At 37.6% G+C, this 24,078-nt stretch overlaps 1 protein-coding gene across 11 annotated transcripts in view; it reads left to right on the forward strand.

The window, feature by feature from the left end:
* Positions 1-2,134: 2,134 nt before the first annotated feature.
* LOC131425988 (otoferlin-like) overlaps positions 2,135-24,078 on the forward strand; it is a 158,793-nt gene continuing 136,849 nt past the window's right edge. For 4 of the 11 annotated variants that reach the window (XM_058588347.1, XM_058588346.1, XM_058588353.1 and 1 more), the window contains exon 1: positions 2,138-2,232. The gene's annotated coding sequence lies outside the window, so the exon portion shown is untranslated. Of the gene's footprint in view, positions 2,233-2,925; positions 3,116-24,078 lie in introns of all 11 variants that reach the window. The other 7 variants (XM_058588350.1, XM_058588349.1, XM_058588348.1 and 4 more) reach the window with 7 other exon arrangements.

A 24,078-nucleotide genomic window follows, 5' to 3' on the forward strand; every position in this document is an offset into this window, starting at 1 on the left:
TGAATTCACCACCTTATATAAGCAGCTTGTGAATGACTAGATGAAGGAATATTGAGTAAAATTCATCCGTGTCTTTAAAAGCATGACACTACATTTCGATTAGCAGTGACTCCCGAGAGGCTGGCAGTTTGCTTAAGGTATTTTCATTAATTTGTTTAGAAGATTTCATTGTAAATGTGAAGAAAACTCCAACCAAAAAATGTATAACGATCGTTGTGATGGCTTATAGTTTATGTTCGTCTTATGATTTTAGATATTTAGCAACAGGAGACACGCAAAAAACCATAGAATTTAGTTACAGATTTGGGGCTGTCTACCAGATTGTTCACAAGATATGTCGTGAAATTATCGAAAAATGTATCGACGATGCACTACCGAAACCAACAGAAGATATGTGAAAGAAGATTGCTAACGATTTTTGTGGAATTTTCCGCTGTCTTGGAGCCTTGGATGGAAAGCATGTGACGATTCAAGTTCCTGCCAATAGTGTCTTTGAGTCAACGCATGCTTTGACTGTGGTTCGGACGTGTGTCGATACAGACACGGGTACGACACGGTCCTGTGAGAATATTCACATGGAGCTGCATTAAACAATTTTGAAGCGTAACACGGACGGGATCCGGTCCAGTCCCGTTCCGGATACGTCACGGCCTAGTGCGAATAGCGCTAAATCCATTTAGATTTGAATGAATTGTTAAGTGTGCGAGAGGGGAAATTACTTGATTCTGCACTGGCATGGAAAAATTTGAAAAGGTTTCAAATTACTACGTTATGGGAGCATATGCTACTTCAGTTGTTTTAGAAAAATGCATTCGCTCCTTGGACTGGAGAGAAATAGCTGAGGTAGAATTAGCGAAAGTAATATCTATGGCGGAAGGTAGAAGCAGAATATTACCACAAATGTTCACTGCTATTTGATAGTTTTCAATATGAATGCTAAATGTTTTCGAGTTTGAGACTCTCTTCTACAAAGTTCACAGCAAGGCGGGCTGCTGATGTTTTTTTTAAATGTTACTCCAGAAAAATATCCACAGACAACGATAACGCAACTGAAACACAATGATCTGTTATCGACGAAAATTGTCAACAACAAGAAGACGCCGATGTAGTTGTGGAATGTTCGAATCATTCTATCAAACCAACAACAGTAAAACTCACCGAACTCTGTTAACCACATCTCTGGAATTTAAATTAATCACTCGCTCGACCTGTGCCGGCTCAACGCTAAAACGCTAGGTTGTCGTAAAGTTAATGCTACTTGCAAAACACTTTCTGCTATTATACCGAAGTGTAATGTCTAAACTGACGTCCCGGACGAAACAAGTTTCGGTTTGCTACAAGGATCAGCCCCATGGGGTTGTTCGAGCTATTGATGTGAAACAAGACAACCAACATTTCTAATTATCGACAGTTTCAATCAAGCAGTTCAATTAATCGGCATACTTTTGAATGCGCAATTGAACTAGAGTCTCCTTAGATTGATCCATATTAGGAACACGCTAACCCAGAACATAGACTCTGCGTTTGCCTTGATATATGCAATTATACCGCCAAGCTTGTGTTCAAGTTTTGCATGCATGCAGTTAGTTGCATAGCGTTAAGCTTCTCTTGTGAAAGTGTAACATAGCGATTTGTGGCCGCTCTATGGTACTACCATTCTGCGATTTCGGTTCAAGCGATAAACTTTTTCTCATTATTAATCGAGTTCATCTTATTTAAGTTAGAAATTGAGCGTAAGCACTCCAAAGTTTACCCTGGGGTAGTTGCAGATTTGTCAGGCGAAAACGACATAACATAGCATTTCATCCAAACTCGCATGACATCCAGTCACGCAATGACAAAACATCATAAAAAAATTGCACTTCTGCTCGAAAATGCAAAACCAGAGCAATCCACGCCTCCAGTGTTTTTCAATAAAAAAAAAAACGGCATTAAAATCAAAGCAAACCAGTTAAAGCTGTTATTTGTTATTGATTGCTGTTATAATTCGGCAACACTGTACCGCAGAAAGCTCTCACCATCAGCTGAGCTATCATTTCATCTCCGGTGTTTGTTCGGTTTGAGTGACCCGCAAGGATTCGCACTCACGGTCGCACAGCCATCGGAGAGCTTACAAAAAGCTTACGCTTGCATTGAATCGAGCTCAGTCCCGAGTGAACTTTGAACCGATACGGAACGCCAAAAAGTCGCGGCTGCTACGTTTCTCCGGTGGTGGTGGTTGTGGTAGTAGTGGTAGGCAGTAGTTGTAGTAGTAGTGGTAGAAGTAGAAGAGGCGGTAGTCACATTACAAGTGGCCTACGGCCAGGCACTGGAGAGTCCGATTTGGTCAGCCCGTGACTTGTGCACCCAATATTTTGTCCGCCTTGTGTCCGGGAGTGTGATAATTGACGTGATTCAGGACACCGAAACGGACGGCCCCAGCTGGTGGATAATAGTAAGAAGATCAAAGGCCAAGTGAAGGGAAGTGGGCAGTAGTGCGGACGCGGTTGTGGGTTGTAATCGGTGGAAACTCATCGCCAGCAGACAGGTGGAAAAGTGATAAATTTTCCGCCCGTCTGTTCGCGAGAAGCTCCGGAGAACAGCAAACTGTTCCGCACAGAATTTCCACGGCAGAATGGAAAAGAATGCAGATTAAACGCTTGGCTTTTGCTCGGTGCGATGAAAACATGAGAGTGCTTTTTTTTCGGAGCGGTTTAGTATAGGACAATAAGCCTCTTTTGTTGGACGTAGTTCAGATTTTTTTCTACTTACCAAGAATCGAGGCATTTTCTATATTTTTCAATTCAAAACGACAAAAAAGAAATGACGGAAATTCATCAAGCTACTCCCGTAAGCCGACTTCTGTTTCAACAAAAGATAAATGTTTTTTCCTGCATGGGAAAAGTCCATCGGAATTTAGTCTTTTCTTTTTGTTTCCTCATGGAGCCATCCAAGAGAACGTTCCAAACCAGAATGCAATCCCGTTGTTAATTGTTTCTGTGAGCAGAGCAAGTGTGTATGTTTAGTGTGTCGAGACGAGAGCACTCGGCATAAATGAGGGGAAGGAGGGGTGATTGCAGGAAAATGTGATGAACGTCATCCGGGAGAATAAGTCACTTTCCGGGTGCCTTATCAGGTAGCGTATGGTGGAAAATCCGTTGCATTCGACAGTGGGAAATTGGATATTTGCACTGCTTCCGAGATGTGCGGGATTACGATTTCGGCTCGCTTCGTTTGAATCCATTCACGGTAAGTGGTTGAACAGTTTTTATTTTGTTAAAAAATGGGGTTTTCGGTGAAATTTTATTTCTATAATTTGGGCATCGTGTTGCATCAAGAGATATTTAAATGTTTTAGAGCTTGACACACTAAAATTACAAAAAATCTTAGTAACATGCTAATTTGGATTCAAATTTTTTTTAAGATAAACAAACTTCACAAACTAAGAACAAAATAAAAGGTCTTGAAATTCTTTAAAAAGTCTTCGAAAAGTTGATCCAGATCTGACTTACGGTTCCGGTATTACAGTGCGATTAGTGGAAATTTTCAATTTCATGAGTAGTTTTTCACAAGCGGTGGCGAAACTCCAAAAACGGAACTCACTTCGATTTCTCAGCAACGGTTAAGCCGAATTTTCACGAATCATGATTCAAAATAATGCTTTCACTGTTTTTAAATATACTGTTCAATTCCATCCTGATCCGACTTCCGGTTGCGAAATTATAGGGCGATGAGTGTCGAAACATTCAAATCGTCATTTAAAATGACGATGTAAAACCAGTACGTGCCGCTTTGCTCCGTTCGCAGCGTGCTTTGTTCAATTTCGTATAGCGTGCAGGGTTGCCATATAAAAATTTATATTTTTCAGGTGAAAAAGGTTAAATTCATCTAGATTTGGCTTAAAACTTATTCAATTTGTAAGCTGTGTTAGTTACTCACTAAATGAACCGTCTTCGGCTATACTGGTTCCATGTTCCCGGTTCCAGATGTACCGGAAATAGTGGTCAGAAAGTTTAAAACGAGACACACTCAATTTTCTCAGAGATCATTTGAACGATTTCCAGCAAAATAGGTTCAAATAATCATTTAGTGCGACGATGCAAAATAAAGAAAAATTCTTATTACCTTGACATAACTACAAATTGAAAAGGTTATATTAGTTTATACCCAAAGAAAACTTCTTATATTATTCTAGATTTAAAAAAAATTCTTCACAGAATTTTCTAGTGATATTATTGAAAATATAAGTAATATTAGAAAGGTATCATTACACCACTAGGTGGAATAAAAAAGGTGGTTATTTAGCCTCGGTTTCTTTTTTAATGCTTTTTTTAAACTGTCTCTTGTTTGATAAACACCAATAATGTCCCTTTTCTTCGCGTTAAGTCTTCAACTCATCACTGCATTAGTTGCTCAAACTGCCATTATTTTAATTTGCTAAGCAGCAATGCCAGATAGTAATAGTGTCATTTCCGTAGATTGAAATTTTTCTCGGAAGCGCTCACGGTGAAAAGCTTTTTTTTTTGCCCGCCAGACAAAACTTGTTTCCGTAGTTCTCCGTTGATAAATTTTAATTTCCGTAGATTTCTGTTGCTAAGTGACATAGGCAGTGCAATTTGAACTGTCCATGCACTGAAGAGCCAAAGACAAAACTTGAAGAAGATAGAACTAATTATGAAACATGGAATGAAATTCATTCGGTGAAATATTTGATTTCAACAGCTTGATAATCTGCATCTTCATCGTTCACAGCAGAAGATAATGAACAGGAAACAATGATGCATCACCTACCTTACGAAAAGACGGTGACTCTTTCGTAGACATCACAGTGTTGCGGGTTTTCGAGCAAGATTTCCTAAGAGACCATTGAAAATTAATTTCTAAAGGTTGATTTAGAGATCATTTTCCAGTGGATACTGATGAGGGCGTTACAGAAAAAAAGATTTTCAGGGGCCTAATCCTTGAAAAATGTCTTAAAAACGTTATCGAAGATCGTTTCGAGCGCATACTATGAAATGATTTCTTTATAACTGGACGACGTGAATACGAATAAAACGGACATGCTTTTTTCACACTTCGGAACATCAATAATCGTTCGTATTAGTTAATTGATTGTGTGAATTTTTACACATTTACTGACTTAACTTCGCTTAGTTCTTTGGCAATATTTATACGGGTCATAAAAGAACCAATTGTGTATAGTTCTTTCAGCCAACATTTATTTATCTACACTAGAACCTGAAGTCTTGACATTCAGGTAATAGATGAACATATTTTGTGAATTTCAGTCGGTGTTGAACAGTCGTTCGCACCGCACGCGTTTAGCTCTTGGCTCCTGGAAATTTTTTCTGGCTACCTAGAGTTTCATTGATTCAAGGCTTCAGTCTTTTTCAAGGCTACCTGAATCACTAACAGTCTTTTTAAAGACTAACAATTAGTCAGCCTTTCTCAAGGCTTTACAAAGAGTGATAAGTGACTAAGTGATACAAAGAGTGATATTAGAGTGACTAAGAAATTAATCAGCCTTTTTTAAGGCTAGCTAGGAGTCTAATCGAAGACTAATTTAGCCTAGTTAATTTAAAATTTCATTCATTTCAAAAATGCCTGCGTCCAACCGGAAAGGCAACAAGCCTAAGGCTAAAAATAATTCAATACGGAATAAATCACAATCCGTTATTAAACATTTTTCTAATAACATGCACGATCTTATAGAATCTGAATGTAAAAATAAAAGACAATGGACGGATTTCCCTTCCGTTGATCCTATGCCGTCCAACAATTTTTACGAGATTCTTCCTGAATCCGATTGTAGCGACATAGAAGAAAATTCTTCAAAAATTCCCAAAATGGACGCTTGTCGTTCTGGGAAGAAACAACAATCTATACCACCAGTGACGGTGATGATTTCCGACTTCAAAGCATTCCGTACTGAGATTTCTACGTTTCTCCCGGAAGTAAAAGTCTCATTTCAAATCGGACGAAGAGAAGAATGCCGAGTCTTGGTTGATGGATTGGAAGATTACGAACGTCTTGTTCGATATTTGTCCGAGAAACTTCATAAATTTTATTCATATGAGTTAAAATCAGACAGACCCTTCAAGGCTGTCTTGAAAGGCTTATCAAATGATCAAAGTACTGATGAAATTAAAAATGAACTAAAAGAATTGCTTGGTTTTGCCCCTTCCCAAGTAATACTTATGAAAAAAAGAGCGAATGGTACTTCTAAACCACGCTCTGGAGTTTCCCATGAACTTTACTTAATACACTTCAATCGAAGTGACGTAAACAATTTGAAAACTTTAGAAAAAGTACGTTTTATTTCCCACATTAAAATTCATTGGGAACATTATAAACGGCATAATCGTTTTGCAAACTTAACGCAATATCGTCGTTGCCAAGGCTTCGGCCATGGAACCAAAAATTGTCGTATGGTGTTTGAATTGTGGTAAATCGCATTCAAAAGACGTTTGTACAATGAATGTACCCACTGATAAATTTTCATGTTCAAATTGCAATGGAAATCATAAATCCAATTATTTGAAATGTCCTATCAGGGAAAAAAATTTAAACGCTCGTTCGCTTCGACAACAAGTCAAATCCACGACCTTAAAATTACAGAACATACCTGAAAATCAAAAAACCGTTATAAATGCCACGCCTAATTCTTCGCCTTTAAATTCTTCGAATTTAAAACAAAAAACAGGTACGGCTTCCAATTCGTCTTTTAACGAAAACAATTTATTGACAGGTAGATCGACCTCGTCATCATCTTCTTCTAATGTCAGTTATGCTAATATAACAGGTAGAAATCTACCACTTAATTCTTCTAATGTAAATAATCAAAACACAGGACACAGGATCTTCTTCTAATGACAGTCTACCTACCAATATTCCTTCAATGCCATTCGCTTCTTTGAATGAAGTCGATTTAGGCGATATAACTGAAAATAAAATGATCTACCTACAAGAGCAACTTTTTCAAATGATCACCCGAATGAATTCGACTTCATCACTTTGAAGCCTTTCAAATCGGATGACAATTTGCAAATAATGTTGTAATGAATTTAAAATTTAACAGTGATGTTAAATAATTATTTGAATATTTTAAATTGGAATGCTCGATCTTTAAAATCGAGTGAAAATGAATTTTATAATTTTCTCAAAGTTCACAAAATTCATATTGCCATTGTGACAGAAACTTTTCTTATACCAAATGTCAAATTGAAAAGTGATTCATCGATTTGACAGGTTTACTACCATTTTTGTCAAACGGCAAATTAAACATCGAATTTTACCTTCTTTCAATACTAAAGTTATTGAAAGCTTGGGAATAGGGGAGTTAAATGCTAAGCATTTCCAGTGGAATTGTAGGCAAAATAACTGTAATGGTAAAATACTTCATAATCAACTCTCAGCTGGTTACTTCACAGTTCTTTATCCCAGTAATCCGACTTGTTTCTCTTCCGTGAAAAACCCGTCTACAATTGATCTGGTTCTAACAGATCAAAGTCACATTTGTAGTGAACCGATTACACATGCTGACTTTGACTCAGATCATCTTCCTGTAACATTCAGACTTTCCAACGAAGCTATAATTAATCCAATTAATTCTATTTTCAACTATCATAGAGCTAATTGGTTGGATTACAGATCTCACATTGAAAATCATGTGGATCATGAAACTATTTTAGAAAATTCTGCGGACATCGACACAGCAATTGATAATTTGAATCATTACATTATCGAAGCTAGAAATCTTTCAGTTCCCAAAGCTCAAACTAAATGAAATTCTCCTATCATCGATGATAATCTTCAACTGCTAATTCGGTTGAAGAATGTTCGTCGACGACAATATCAACGTTCTCGTGATCCTGCTATGAAAAACATAGTTAAGGATTTACAAAAAGAAATTAAACATAGATTTACTCTTTTGCGAAACGAAAATTTCGCTAAAGATGTTGAACAAATTAAACCATATTCTAAACCTTTCTGGAAACTTTCTAAGGTTCTTAAGCTCTTAACCTCAGAAACCTATTCCTGCTCTCGAGGAAGGAAATCAAATACTTCTTACAAATGGCGAAAAAGCTCAGAAACTTGCTCAGCAGTTCGAGAGTGTTCACAATTTTAATTTGAACGTTGTGAGTCCTATTGAAAATGAAGTCTCACTGAAATATGAGCATATTTCAACCCAAGTGTTATCACAAGATGACATTATTGAGACGAATTTTGATGAAATTAAATCAATTATTAGGAAACTTAACAACATGGAGGCTCCTGGTAATGATGGAATTTTTAATATTCTTAATAAAAATCTTCTCGATGTTGCCTTGAGACTCCTGGTTAAAATTTTCAACAAGTGTTTTTCATTAGCTTACTTCCCAAAAAGATGGAAAAACGCTAAAGGAATTCCTATCCTCAAACCTGATAAAAACCCAGCAGAAACATCAAGTTATCGACCAATTAGTTTACTTTGTTCTATCAGTAAACTTTTTGAAAAAATTATCTTGTTGAGAATGATGTCTCATATAAATGAAAATTCAATTTTTTTACCAGAGTTATCCACTGGAGTTGCTCATCTAGACATAGAAAAAGCATTCGACAGTGTTTGGCACAAAGGTTTAATAGCAAAAATGTCTGATTTCCAGTTTCCTATTTATTTGATCAAAATGATTCAAAATTATTTTATTGATCGTACTCTTCAGGTTAGCTATCAGAATTGTAAATCTGAATTGCTACCCGTACGAGCCGGTGTTCCGCAGGGCGATCAATCATGGCATTCCCAAACAGAGACGTCAATTTCATATACATAACCTTAGTTCGAATTTCGCATAGCATAGAAGCTAGTATTTAAATCGAGCCCGTTTACAATACCGGTCAAGGTCATCTCGCCGAAAGGGTAATGTCGCAGAAAGTGTCATTTCACCGAATCATATACATTTTGGAATCGTATTGGCATTGGTTTAGTATAAAGACGCATGAAAGAAATTGAAAGACATTCGGTGAAACGACTTTCGGTAAAATGACCCACAACATCAGCATTACTGTTGAACCGATTTTACCGATCATAAACGCAAAGAGTGTTCGTTAAAAGGGTATGCAAATGACGTTTATTTTTTCCAAAAACTGCAGACATTTCTTGACAAAATATCCACAAATTAGCGGAATCAGTCGAATTGGTCAAAAGTTATAAATTATTCAACATCTTTTTTGAAGAAACTCGAAAAAAAACACAAAAACTACGGAAACTTGAAATTTTCAAAAAAATTTAACTCAAACAAAATTTTAACTCAAAAACAAAATATAAAGCATCGCTGATTTTTGGATATGTTATGCAGAACTAATTCAGCTTTCAGAATAAAATATATTGGTCGCAAACCATAAAAATCGGTGAAAAGTTTTACAATTCACTTTTTCAAACACAACACTTCAACAACTTTTTCAATATTCACATATTTTTCCTTAAAACTATAAACATTTATTGACAACATATCCAAAAATTAGCAGAATCGATCAAATGCTTCAAAAGCTATAAATTTATCAATAATATCTTTTTTAAAGAAAATCGACAAAAACACGGAAACTACGAAAAAATGAAATTTTCAAAATATTTTAACTCAAAAATAAAACAAACATACATCGCCAAATTTCTGATATGTTATGTAGAAATGTTTCAGCTTTCGGAAAAAAATGTCATAGTGCCAATTGGTTGTAAACCATGAAAACCGTTAAAAAGTTATACAATTGATTTTTTCAAACACAAATCTTCAACTTTACAATATTCGCATATTTTCCCAAAAAGTTACAGACAACATATCCAAAAACCAGCATATTCGGCCGAGTGGTTGAAAAGTTATTATTAAAAATATTTGAAGGATTTTTTGAAGAAAATCGAAAATAATCGATCTTTTTATCCACCCTAACAAGAAAAGGGTCACCCTAATGACAAAATAAAAAAAACACGGGTCTAATATCTTTCGATGGAGAGCCATTCTTCCAAATGTTACGAAATTCTGACAGTTCGTATATCAGTTTCTCATGGAATTGCTGAATATAGACTGAACATGTGAGCAAACCACTGATGGCTGCCATACAATGTTCATCTAGTTTATTTTGTGATGTGGTGTCGTTTGCGTGTGGGACCTGATGTATGAGGTGATAAATTATTTCAAAATTCATATCGTGCATTGAAAAACACTGGGATTTATCGGTTAAGTTACATACAACATTACATCTCTCGAACATGAAATGTTCGCCATAACCCTTCCAAAATGATATCTTCGAAAAAAATCAGCCGATGAAAAAAATGCGTTTTGTCGCTTACTTCACTTTTACTATCACATCTCCGGAACTGGAAGTGCCAGCCATTTGATCTTTGAAATCGATCCATAATTCAATAGTAGCCCAGACTAAGCTCGGATAAGACAAGTCTGAGAAAATTGAGCGGTGAAAAAACGTATGAATAATGCACACACGTACACTCTCACAGACATTTTCCAATCTCGTCGAGTTGAGTCGATTGGTATATAACACTATGTGTTTCCGTTGAAAAATCTGTTTTCCAGCAATTCTTAATACCTTTCTATAGAGAAAGGTAAAAAAATCAAAAATGTTTTAAGCAGGCGCGTACCCAGAAAAAAATTTCGGGGTGGTTTTCATAATATAGGAGAGACCGGGCCTAAATCGGACCCTTTAGAAATTTTGAAAAACATCCATTAAAACTGGGTTTCTACACAAGTCATCTCTAAGCGCATTTACAAAGTACCGGATTTTTTAGTAATAATTAAATAATTTTCAAATAAGTAAAGGCGCTTCGGCTTCATATTCTTTTAAATGTGGATGAACACAATATATGATTTTTTTCTAAAAAAAGTTAACAATCCATCACGTGTTTCCATTAAAGTTCTATTAAAAGAAAAAGCAAGGTCCATAACTATTCACACTAATCACCATGCGTTTCCTTTTAATAGAGCTCCCATGGAAACGCATGGTTGATTGTGATTTTTTTTATTGTGGTCATCCACCAAAAAAAAAGTGAAACAAGAGTATTTTGACGCGTTCAAAAAATTTATAAATATAAAATAATGTTGGAAAAAACTTGTGTTTCGGGCTATATAACATAAGGAAAATCTATCGGGAAAGTTTAGAAAATTGTTTTCTATGGAATTGGAGTTGTGCAATGCTTGCCCGCTAGAGAGCGGAATATGAATACTAGATTATTGATGAAATCGTTTGGCATGCAGCGGGTTGTATTGTGTGGAAATTTTACTGAGCCTACTTGCTCCATGCGCTTCACTATTTTGAACCACAGAAATGTGAATCTCTTTCTGCACGATGGATGCAACTATTTCTGTCACAACGCGCTGAAATTTCATTCTGAAACAACAGGATTGCGATATGCAAGTAACAAAGTCAAATTATCACCGTAAAGTAAATCACCAAAACTTTTTAGCTCTCACTCTAAATTCCAGTTGAATTCGAAGGATGGTTTTTGCACCAAAAATGTGAAAATAATGTTACTCACTTTTCCCGGAAATAGCTGAACCTATTTTCGCGAAATTAAACTCAAATGAAGGGCCTTATGGTGTTATACAAAAATTCCTGAGTTTCATCTTGATTAGACTTCCCGTTCCGGCATTACAGGATAAAAAGTGTGGAACATTTCAAGCAATGTTACAGAGCAGTATTGCAAAACACGGAAAAATGTAATTACTGGGGGCTCAAATCAATTTCAATAGATAGGCCTATTCCGGCCATTCCGTCTATACCACTTCCCGGTTTCCGGTTCCAGAAGTACTCTAAAATGGAACGAACTCACTTATCTCAGCGATGGCTTGGCCGATTTTGACAAATTTAGATTGAAAATAAGTCTCATCATTCCCTGCATAACTCCTGAATTTCGTCCGGAAAAAAACACAACACCACCTCTACGAACGAAGCACGCTGTGTGTGGTATTCGATTTCGTACACGTTAAACCGAAGCTAGATTTTGAAAACACAAGCGACCCCATCGGCACCGAGCACAGAAGAAATCAGAATCATAAATGAAAAAGGTTGAATTTTATCGGGATCCGACTTACAGGATAAAGAAAGACAAAAATGTACAATCTTTATATAATTGACGACACAAAAAAGTACAAAATTTTCGTACCAGATTGTAAAACTATTCGAACTTGTGGGCGTGGCTATTTGATGGCCCTAAAAACTTACTGCAACTGTGACAGTCTCTCGATTCCGGAAATAGTTATTAAAATGACCAATTTTATCGCATTTGTTGGTTATCTAGATTTACCGTACAACTTGAAAAATAATTTAACAAATTCTTTAAAACAACGTGTGATCGGTCTATCGAAACTCGTTCAATTTCTGTAAATCAATGATTTTTTTCTTCTATTTATCGAAAATTTACGTCAAAAACTTATCGAACAGCGAAATTAAATCAAAGTGTGCCAGGCTTATTTTAATGAGTTGAATAAAATATCCTTTTTCACTTGGAGATAAATGAAACTGATCCAGCACACAACCCAACGTTAAATCATAACCATTATGGCGCAAGTGGCACGTTTCTCTTGTTATTTGGAGATTTGTGCCATTCATTTGACAGCAGTTGCTCTCAGAACTGGAAACTGGCAACAAGCGACAACGCAATAAAACTGCACGGTCGGAAAGCTCCAGCCCATGTTTTAACACAAGAATTGGTTTGCTTCGAAGAAAAAAGAAAAAAAAACAATTAAAGGGAGATTTTTTTGCTGGTATCTTTTTGGCAACACTGTTTTTGACAGATCACGCGTCAATCGTGTCTTGTGTCATGGTTAAACTTGTTCAAACCTGGCAAAGTTGGTGTAAGATCCACTTTTTTATCGAAAAATTGTGTTCAACAAGCAAAATTGCCGCATCTGGAGTGAACACAGGCAGACAACAGAGCTTCAGAAATATTAAATTTTGGTTGTCGTTCAAACTATGAAGTCGAAGTCAGAGCCATTTTCTTACCCCAAATGTCATTGGTCATGCCGTGAAGCTCCACTAAACAGTGAATCACCCTGCGTGTAATGACATAAAGCCAAGTCGGACGTCGGTCGTTCGCAATCCCTTCCCTTTGTGTGTTGTTGTTATAATCGTGACAGTAAACGCACTAATGAACAAAACGATGCTGCCGAAATCCAAGGCACAGACCCGTGCCATTAGCAAACACAGTCCGCGAAATGACGACAAAAAAGCTTTTATCATAATAGCATACGGAACAGACTGACACCGTTCGCATAAGTTAAAATTAGATATCTAGAATAATCCGGCAGAGGTTTTTTTTGGAGGGGGGGGGGGACCATCTTCCTAATCTGCCCCGAAATTGCTCCGTTTCTTTGTCCGTGTTCTGTTTTCTGCCACTCTGGGAAATGTACATACTCCGAAAGTACTTCCCTCTACAGAAAAAGTGATTCGCCTTCATATCGTTACATTCCGTAATGATCCCGACAGTTTCCCTAATTAGTACCCAGTGGGACAAAGAACAGTCTGGATGTTTTGTTTTACGATTACACTGATAGGAAAAGTTACACTGTAATATAACATAAAATCATAATGACAGATTATAATGAATTTAACTTTCAGTGCTTTTCTCTCATTACTTCTGACATGTGTGATAAATATTTTATTTTGTTTCCGTGTAGATTTCAAGCTGCACTGTTTTCAGTGTAGCAAAACAAGTGCAAAACGAAAATGACATCTTCAAGGTGGTTTTATGCGGAGATACCAGGACAGGGAGCTAACATTATCCAACCCGCCTCGTTGGTGCATTCGGAAGATAAGCAAAGCGTTACATGTATGTTCGGAACGGGAAACATGGGCAACCATCTGAAACGGTTAAATTTCCTTGTTCTGCGTACTGTTGTATGTACAATCCATTGAAGACAAGTAAATAACAAGCTCTGATGAAAATATGCTGTAATAAACTATGCGGTATGACGTTCTGTCTGCGTTTGTTTTTGTACAGTGTCGACGGAATATTTTCCATTCCATTTGAGCACTTTGAAAAGGGACAATTTTCATTTGGATGGATTCACAAATCATGATGCCAACACTGCGAAATACGAAGCACAGATGAGAAAAACCCTGTGGTAAAAACAACAGTACCACGTTGTAGACTTCAAAGTGGCTTCCGAGGTAGCATTGCCAGGTATACCGATTTATCCCCTCTATCCACTAATAAAGAATATGTTCTTCTAAAATACTGATCATTCATTATTGATGCAGATAAATACCGATTTCCGATTTTACTTGTGATAAAATGGCGAATTGTGGTTGTGAGACGTTTTATTTGCTCACTAAAATGAACCCCGGTCACCATTTTCTGAACATGTGTTGTGTAGAGTGCCTATAACCAGAGTGACGACATCTCATCCGTAATTTTGGCAACAATTCCAAACATTCCATTAGCTTTACATTGAATTGACAGGTCGTTTGCTCGTTTGGAACTGGGAGCTGTCATTCCAAACGAACAGCTGTCGCCACTCTGATTATAGTCACTCTAGTGTTGTGTAGATTCAAGTGCAGATATTTGGAAAAATGACCTGGCAACTCTGGAAAGGTCTGACGAGTTGTGATATCCAGATATGTCAGATCAAAAATTCCACTTGTAAAATCATTCATAACTTATTTACAACGTCATGTGTTCAAGCGAAGAGTAAATTTTAGTGTGAAAAAAATCATTTTCCACCTCTGCTACTGTCGCAGCACTCGAGATTTTGTTTAAAACTATGAAAATTTTCAGTTCCAAGCTTAGCATGGGAGAAAATGTTATGTTGATCATTTTCAAATGATTTTATTCGTCGCGTACATCATAAAATGTTACTTGAAGAACCGTACAGATGCGCAAATCGAACCGAATAAGCGATATTAGGATGAGAAATCTGTATAAAATGTTCAAAACGACGAATGTGATAATGAGAGATTCTCTTTGTTTACTTTATAGAACAATTCTGATTTCAAAATGCAGGTCCAGGATCAAGTTTCTTTTCCAAGGGTCAGGTCAGTTCTGGAAATGGAATTAAAATTCTATTTCCGAACTTCAAGAATCCAAGTCCAGCATTCTTAGACCTAGATTCTACAACTTGTTTTTGTAAATGAAACAAAGTTCCGGAATTCGATTCCGGACCTGGATGTTAACCGAAGCGAATATAATTGCATACTGTTCACTTTTAAACGTGATATTGGTTGAGCTACAAGTTTTGTTGAATTGCATTTAAGTTACATGCTTTCAATTTAATTTGCTCTTGAGGTAAGATTACATTTTCGTTTGCGGCTGGTTTAACTTTGCAAAGTGGGTTTCCGTATAGTGAAAAGGATTACAAGCGGATAGTTTAAGCCTTAAAGATGAATCCCAACAGTTCTGTAAGAGATGTAGCGATAAACTGATGATCAAAAGGCACCGAAACTATGGAATGCGATGAGGAAATTACGTGCACGGAAGCTCCACACTCATATGTGGACAAAACCGACAAATCGTCTTATTACAGGGTGGCAAGTGACCGGGAAAATCTGGAAAACCGGGAAAAAGTCGGGAATTTGGTTTTCCCGGGAAAAAGTCGGGAATTTTAGTGCAAATCCGGGAAAAAATTTAATAGTCCTAATCTTAGTATCTATTTTCAGCATCATGATTTTCCTGATACAACAAATGAAAAGTTGAAGGGAATTTTATTTTTGAACTAGAAGTTCAGTACAAGTTTAGTCCCACACAGGTTCAATGGTGCACAATCCATTGAAAATGGGGCCAACACCTCATGTCTCAACGGTTTTTGTATGGGTTTGACAGCAATTTTAAATCAATAAGAGCTCTCTTAGTTGTCATCAATAACAGCACAATGAATGCTCATACTGAAAAATAAGGATAATTTGGATGCTTCTGCTGGATTTGTATCAAATTTCGACAAATATTAGAAAAGGTTCCAAGTGCAAATGACAGTTGCTCTTTGTTTATTTTCTCTTTCAATTATTACGGCGTATTCCTGTATTTTCTAACATTTTTTTAACAGCAGATCGAAAGTTGATAGTTTCATAGTTTCAGTCGTTATTCTCTGCAAAGTGTAAGATAGAAGGATTGCCGATAGGACCGTAATGTACGATTCAGACGATCCGGTTTCTTCCGTCACCGTCACCGGAACGTCAGCCTCCGTCAAAATTAGTCAAATGAGCTTTCCCTTTGCGCATTCACACGATCCAGCAGAGATCCGGAACGTCAACGGCAAGCTCCGTCAACATTTCTCCGAAAGAATATTTGACGGAGTGTGATTATCGCACACATGCACGATTCATATGATTACGGTATTGAACTGACGTTTGTTTGTGAATCAGAATGACGGTGACGGATGTTGACGTTCCGGTGACGGTGACGGAAGAAGCCGGACCGTCTGAATCGTACTTAATAATCGAAAGAAAGAGTAAAGAAAGAGGAACTGACATTTGCATTTAGAACCTTTTTTAGTGTTTGTCTTCAAATTTCAGAATAAGTATGCGTAATGGTAAAAGTAGCATCAGGTAACATGTTTATTAATTTTTTAAAGAATTCTTAGGAGCCTTGTTTAGCCAAAATTTGTCTCATTAATGGCAAATTGTGAGAATACTTTTTCCACCATTTGCAAGGAGTGTTTGATTTCTTTCTTTGGCAGCTGAAATTAGTTTTTCACAGTTCGTAAGAGCCTGTTCATTGAATCTATGTTTAATTTTTTTCGAAGATTATTAGCTATGATGAGGATATTGATGTCGACGAAGGAGCAATCGAAGATTGTCGATGATCGGAGAATCAAATTTATATCGTCTCAGTCACTAGAGGTATAGATTGTTGTTTTTCCAAAGTGACAAGCGTACATTTTAAGAGTTCTAGAAGATCTGTGCCAAAACCCAACTCTGAAAGAATATCGTATATGTTGTTAGCAGTGGCGTCTCGTCCTCATGTTCACCTAGTGCACTGCACAACTGGCCGAATAGGCTCTGTGAGAACTGAGAACATTCAGGAGAGGCTTCAGTGGCATATGCTCATGGCAGTTGAAAACAAATTGCTGTCTCAGTTGCAACGTAGAAACGATCATACCATATAAGCAGTGCACAACCCATATAAAAAAGTATTGGAATACACTAGCGGTCCAAAAGAACTAAATCCCCTCGAAGATTGAGTGAACTGGAGTTCTTTATTGAAGAATGATATCTCTCTATTCTGCTCAATGGAAATAAAAGTAATCGAGTTGTTTGTGTATGTATACAAATAAGTTGCGTCTTTCGGAACGTTTGCTGGTTTGAAGAATGATTGTTGAACACATGCAAAAAGCACTCACGATTTTTGAATCTTTTTACTACAAAACATAATTTGTTGCTCTCATATTATTTTCGAAAAAACATACAAAGTTCCAGACTGATCACTTTCATCACCGTTTGCCAGATATGTTTCTTGTTTTAATCCTATTGTTACATCGAAGTTACTGGCGAAATAAAAGACAAGATAAAAATGGGGCTGGATGGTACTGTTAGTTCAGAAGATGAACGTTGGGACAAACTGTGGATGAGATTTTTAATCGTAGATCCAAGGAGATACCCGAAAAATACTTATTTCTCAACTCTTGATGTTTTTTTGGACATGGGATTTCAACATAAAGCTTGAATGAGAGAAATATTTAAAAAAAACTCAACATTGGGCCTGTTAAAAAAACCGGGAATTTCTCGTCTCGCGCACCGGGAAACCGGGAAAAGCCGGGAAATTGAAATCGCTAATTCACTTGCCACCCTGCTTATTATGATTGACGAAATGTACATGAAAATAGACTTCCGTTTTTCACTGCTCATCAAACTGCTTCAGAAGACGTTAGAAAGCAGATGTCAAATTTGGCCAAAAAAAAAATACATGCTTTAGCAAGCAATTTGCTCATGTGAGCAAAGTGGAGCAGTCAATTTGTGCAAAACGAGACAACCAACGGGCAAGTGTAAATAAAAGAATTCTTTCAAATGTGTCTACTTCGAAGGCCACCTAATGGTCCTACGCTTTGCTGGCCGGATTTTACCTCGTGCCATTATTCGGAGGATGTTTCGGAGTGGCACCGGGTCACAGGGTTTTTTAGTCACTACACCCTACGAATCCTGCCCTCGTCTGGTTATATTAACTGATACCCCTTCAGAAACGTAGAACGCAGTCAGCATTTGTCGTGAAGATTTGGAAGGTAATTGCATGCGTCAGTATTAAAATGCAGCAACGACCTCCAAATCATTTTCCGTTTCGTCCATCTCTCCTGTCCCAGGACGAGTAGCAACTTTTTACGTAAGTCATTTCGTACACGGTTAGCTCTCTATTTTACGAGTTGTACGACTTTGTTATCCAATGGCAATGAAAAACGACGAACAGAGGATTATGCGATGGCATCATAATAGAGCTGCCACGAGATCAAGATTAATTGAGATAAAATGAGACGGAACAGGAGTGGACAAACAATTTGCTCCTGCTGAATCCTACCCGGGGGTTCTGCTCTGTTACCCGTTTTACCACCTACCGGGCACAAAATGGTGGGTGTAGCTCTGATAACTATGGCGCGACTTTGGGCTAGGCAATGCTTTCGGTTTGCTAATTTGAGTGCCGCATAAATTCGGGGGTCATAATAAATGTATGGAATAATTATGATAGCAAGCATAATCCTGACGGGTCATCCTCTTGTTTGCGAAGCTAAGTGTCAACTGATGTTCGGTCACACGTTTTTGTTTTTGTTGCGGAACTCATAATCATGGTTTTAGTGCGAACATCGACGGAATACAAAAGCACATTTGCACAACATAAGCCTTGACCTGGGGAAACATTTTTCACTTTGAAAAAAGTTTGACATGGTTGTATTTCAACATATTACCATTTGACTGCGTGCAAACAGGTTCGGCTCTAGTTTATAACTCATTCATTACATTACGGTACGGGTAAGGGTTCTCCGCCTGCCGAGAACCACCTGCCGGACGTTTGGATGGATCGCGGTTCAGCGTCTCCTTTCCCATGGTTTCGCCCATTCCGCGTCCGTTCACGTTGATGGGAATTTCCCTTTCCCTTTTTGTCCGGAACGCACTGTATACTGTGACGGGTGTGTGTAGTGAGCTCAACAATCAACAATAAGCTCAGGAATCAAATGAGAACCGACGAACGCAAAAGCCCTCCTCCGGGCGTATAAATAATAATTAGTTCTGATCACGAACGGAATAATGTGGACCGCAAAAACCTATCCGGATGGGAAAGTGGGAAGAAGGGTGGTGACGGAATAACCCTTAGGTTTAGAGGTTAGGTTAGAGAATGCTCAGAAACATAGGGACCAAAGGTATAAATACTCCAATGTTTCGGATTTTATGAGATTATCCACAAGCAACTCCGGTTGGGATTTGCTTTTTCGGATGTTTGGATGCACAGTTCAGTACTAAATATTGAGTAGGGTTCCGTTTTAAGGGGTTGAATAATGTTAGTCACTTAATTAAACGAATGATGGATACAAGTTTGAAGTATCTTCACCCATCCAACAATCATCGACACCTTCTTCAAGGTGGGAGGCTCCCCGAAACATGCAGACATCACTTTTCCATTAACTATTCATCTTGTGTGTGTTGTGACATGTCTGGCGATAGTCAAAGGATGGATCGGGTGAAGAAACTAATCACCGGTTGAAATTGCTTGTTCCAGTAAAAACCGATAGTCCTAGACGATAGTAGGTACACGCTATAATAAATTTTGTATGCTGCAATCATTCACTCCACTGTGGATAGTAAAAATAGCAGTGAATGACGTAAATCGAAATGCTTACTGATCCCGTTCTGACACAGGAAATAGTGCAAAACAATTAAAATCCATCACAAATCAGAATGGTCTGAAGTTTGATTATCATTTGAACCGTTTCGCAGTGACAAGAGGAGCCATCCGTTTCGAGTCCGACACTGTTCTATGCCACCCTTTGGCAAGGGAAACAGATGCATTTTCATTCCTTCTATGGCAGCATACGATCATACATCTCAATCGGTGTTTTTTATTCAATCTCAATCAAGATTTATCTCTCCTCAGCCCACGCCAACAGCCGACAGAAACTGAATTCCTGTTTTAATCAACCTAGTGGTGTAATGATGCCTATCTCAGTTAAATGAGAAAATATTCTGTCACGAATAGAGTGCTCCGCTTTCCACATGAGCAAATTGCCTGCCAAATCGTATATTTTCTGGCAAACATCTTGACTTTTTTTTGCTTTTGAACGTCGTCTGGGGCATCAAACTTAGGATGAACAGTGAAAATCAGAATTTCCGGGATCTACTGGACCTTCGTCTAGTCATCCATAATGAACCAATGCGGTTTTGTCAACATCTGGGTGTAGAGCTTCCGTGCACGTAATTTTCACACCGTATTCTGTCGTTCATTGCGGTTCGGTGTTTTTGAACTTTGTACGTGTTTGAAACTTCGTGTTTTTTCGCATCTTGCACGAAAGATTTTACTCAAATGCAATTTTTTTTCGCCACAGCTCTTACGGAACCGTTTGGATTTCTCTTGAAAGCTAAAACTACCCACATGTGATCCTTTACTTTGGCCCCTTTTTTTTCATTTCAATCAACAGTTAAACGTTATTAAGCACGATGTGAGAGGTCCGAATTTCCATGACACTTGTCCAAGTTATTTCACGCCAATGCTTTTCTTCCGACCTGATCTTCGCCAGTGGCGTACCGAGGAAATTTGGTACCCGGGGCAAAATAAGAGATTTGCCGCCCCCAACGGTGGTATAGGTGAAATCCATCTCCGGATAAGATGATTAGAACGAGCAAAAAAAAAAGGTGTCAAGGACGGCAAACTACCCCCCTTAAAACTGAATGAAAAAATTGTCGATGGGACCATCATAATCGAAAGAGAAAGTAAAGTGCAACTGTCATTTGCAGGTGGTGCAATGAGAGCGATTCCGTCGTAGCTACTTGATGAATGAAAAGCTGCACTTCGAAAACATTATTTCCAGTTTGAAAATGTTTTTTTTTTCCAACGTTCCAGGAGAACAAACCTTAGCAATAAATTCCTGTTCGTTAATAGCACTGCAATGAAAATTTACAGCATAAACACGCTGATGCTTGTAAATTTTATACTAGCACTACAATTTCAAGCCAATTTAGGCATGAATTTTGATTTCATACCAATTCAAGTCTAATGCTTTTGATTACTTGGGTGATGATTTACCCGAATTTCAACGTTCCCTGAAGGCAATTGGTACGTAACCGATGCGAATCAGCGGCCGTCACGGTCTCAAGAAAGTGCTCGTTACAATGTTGTTTAAGATTTGGACTAACTGCTTCACGGTTCTGAAATAATTAATTAGCAGCAGATTAGTGTCATTAAACGGAAATTGATACCCGTGAAGAAGCGCAGTTTTTGTTTCGGTTTCGAATTTTTGCGACATACCCGACATAAATAATAGAAGAGGTAACTGAAACGGGAAAACATGTTTATAAATAATTAATCAAGCATCCATGGAAACCAGTCGTCCCTAGCAACCAGTTGGTGCCTTTGTATAATTGGCAAACTGACGTTGAAATGTAACAGTTCGGCTGAAAAGTTCGTATCGTTTAATAGAAACACACATTTTTTTTGCCAAAATTCGTTTTTATTATTCAACATGATTGCCATCAGAGGCGATACAGCGATTATAGCGATCTTCCAACTTTTCGATACCATTTTTGTAGTACGATTTGTCCTTTGCCCCAAAATAGGCCTCAGTTTCAGCGATTACCTCTTCATTGCTTCTATATTTTTTTACCAGCGAGCATTCTCTTGAGGTCTGAGAACAGGAAAAAGTCACTGGGGGCCAAATCTGGAGAATACGGTGGATGAGGGAGCATTCGAAGCCCAATTCGTTCAATTTCAGCATGGTTTTCATCGACTTGTGACACGGTGCATTGTCTTGATGAAACAAAACTTTTTCTTCTTCAAATGAGTCCGTTTTTTTGAAATTTTGTCCTTCAAACGCTATATAATAGTCACTGTTGATGGTGTTTCCCTTTTCAAGGTAGTCGATGAAAATTATACCATGCGAATCCCAAAATACAGACGCCATAACCTTACCGGCCGATTGTTGAGTCTTTCCACGCTTTGGGTTCGGTTCATCGCGTGCAGTCCTCTCAGCTGACTGTCGATTGGACTCCGGAGTGAAGTGATGGATCCATGTTTCGTCCATTGTTATATATCGACGAAAAAAATCGGTTTTATGTCGATATAACAGCTCCAAACACTGCTCAGAATCATCAATTCGTTGTTGTTTTTGATCGATTGTGAGCTCACGCGGCACCCATTTTTCACAAAGCTTTCTCATATCCAAATATTCGTGAATAATATGTCCAACACGTTCCTTTGATATCTTTAGGGTGTGAGCTATCTCGATCAACTTCACTTTACGATCATTGAAAATCATTTTGTGGATTTTTTTCACGTTTTCATCGGTAACACCCTATTTTGGACGTCCACTGCGTTCATCGTCTTCGGTGCTCATATGACAAGTACGAAATTTTGCAAACCACTTACAAATTGTTGCTTCGCCCGGTGCAGAGTCTGGATAACACTCATCAAGCCATTTTTTGGTATCGACGGCATTCGAAATTCCTTTTTTTCCATTTATTTTACAATAACAAAAGTAGCTTCACTCAAAATGCAAAATCTCACAAACTAATAATCAAACAGCTGTCAAATTTATACACGTATCTTTTGAAGGTTGGTACTAACTGAAAATGGTATGGATTTAATTCTAGTGGCGCCCTCCCATAGAAACTATACGAACTTTTCAGCCGATCTGTTATATGGTGCGATAAGGGCAAATGTTAAACCAGTCCGAGACATCGATTGAAGTCGAAAAATTTGGTAAGAAAGCTATGGTCTGGCAAGCAATTTGTAGCTGCGGTAAGATTTCGAAACCCTTCATCACCACTGCTTCAATGAACAGCGAAATATACATCAAGGAATGTTTACAAAAACGACTTCTACCCATGATTCGAAGCCACAAGGATCCTGTTGTCTTCTGGCCTGATCTTGCTTCTTGCCACTACTCGAAATCAACGGTAGAATGGTATACTACCAAAAATGTCACTTTCGTCCCAAAAGACATGAATCCACCAAATTGCCCACAACTTCGACCAATTGAGAAATTTTGGGCATTAACGAAGGCACATCTTAGAAATCATGAAACAGCCGAAGCCATTCAACAGTTCGAAAAAGATTTAAAAAATGTGTCGCCAAGAAGTCTGTACGGAATTTAATGCGGAACGTTCGCAAGAAGGTGCACCAGCTAGTCTACAATGGCTAAGTAACAAATGTTGAGAATAATATTCTGTTGTTGTAGTAGTCTAATATTATCAGTATATTGAATAAATTTGAACATCTAACACTTGTGAATTATTTACAGCGAAATCAAAGTGCGTCTATACTTTCTGGGACAGTCTTTATTCATATAAAAAATCATAAAAGAAAAAGTGGAAGAAAAAGTTTTTACTCTGGGGTGTTAATGTCGATCTTAATTCATTGTGCGAGAGCTAAGGTTTATTTATTTTCCAGGGTGCCCGGAAATTCAAACACTCAAAATTGATTCTTCATTCTTCACTTCAGTAGTAATCACTTTCAAATCGATTTTTCGCCCTTCAAGTTTACTTTAATTGCTGATATCTATTTGTATCATTGCATAAATGAAAACAAAAAACATGTCAAATCACAACTGCTGACATGAAAATTTACGAAAGAATCCTCCTTTCCTTGGTTCCATCTTTGATTTGCAGGTATCGAGTTTAACAGTTCATAATGTTTATAATTTTTTACTAATTGATCCGTCTCAGAACATGATTTTAAAATTAGTAATGTCCACTTTTCACTTGTTTAATCCACGATTGAAAACTTCTAAAATTACCCGCTAAGCAATAAAAATCTTCAAAAATATGAGATGAAAGTTTGCACTTAATTCACTTGATTGCGCTTTGTTTTCATTTCATTTCGTATCGTAAGGTTGCCAAGTTTTCTAATAATGTATTGAAAAAATTGTGTTAAATATTAATGAAATAACCATTGTGACAAATCTAGTAGCACTGGTTTCATTCCGAATC

The sequence above is a fragment of the Malaya genurostris genome, chromosome 1 (genome assembly GCF_030247185.1).
Source record: "Malaya genurostris strain Urasoe2022 chromosome 1, Malgen_1.1, whole genome shotgun sequence".
In the NCBI taxonomy this organism is placed as follows: Eukaryota; Metazoa; Arthropoda; class Insecta; order Diptera; family Culicidae; genus Malaya; species Malaya genurostris.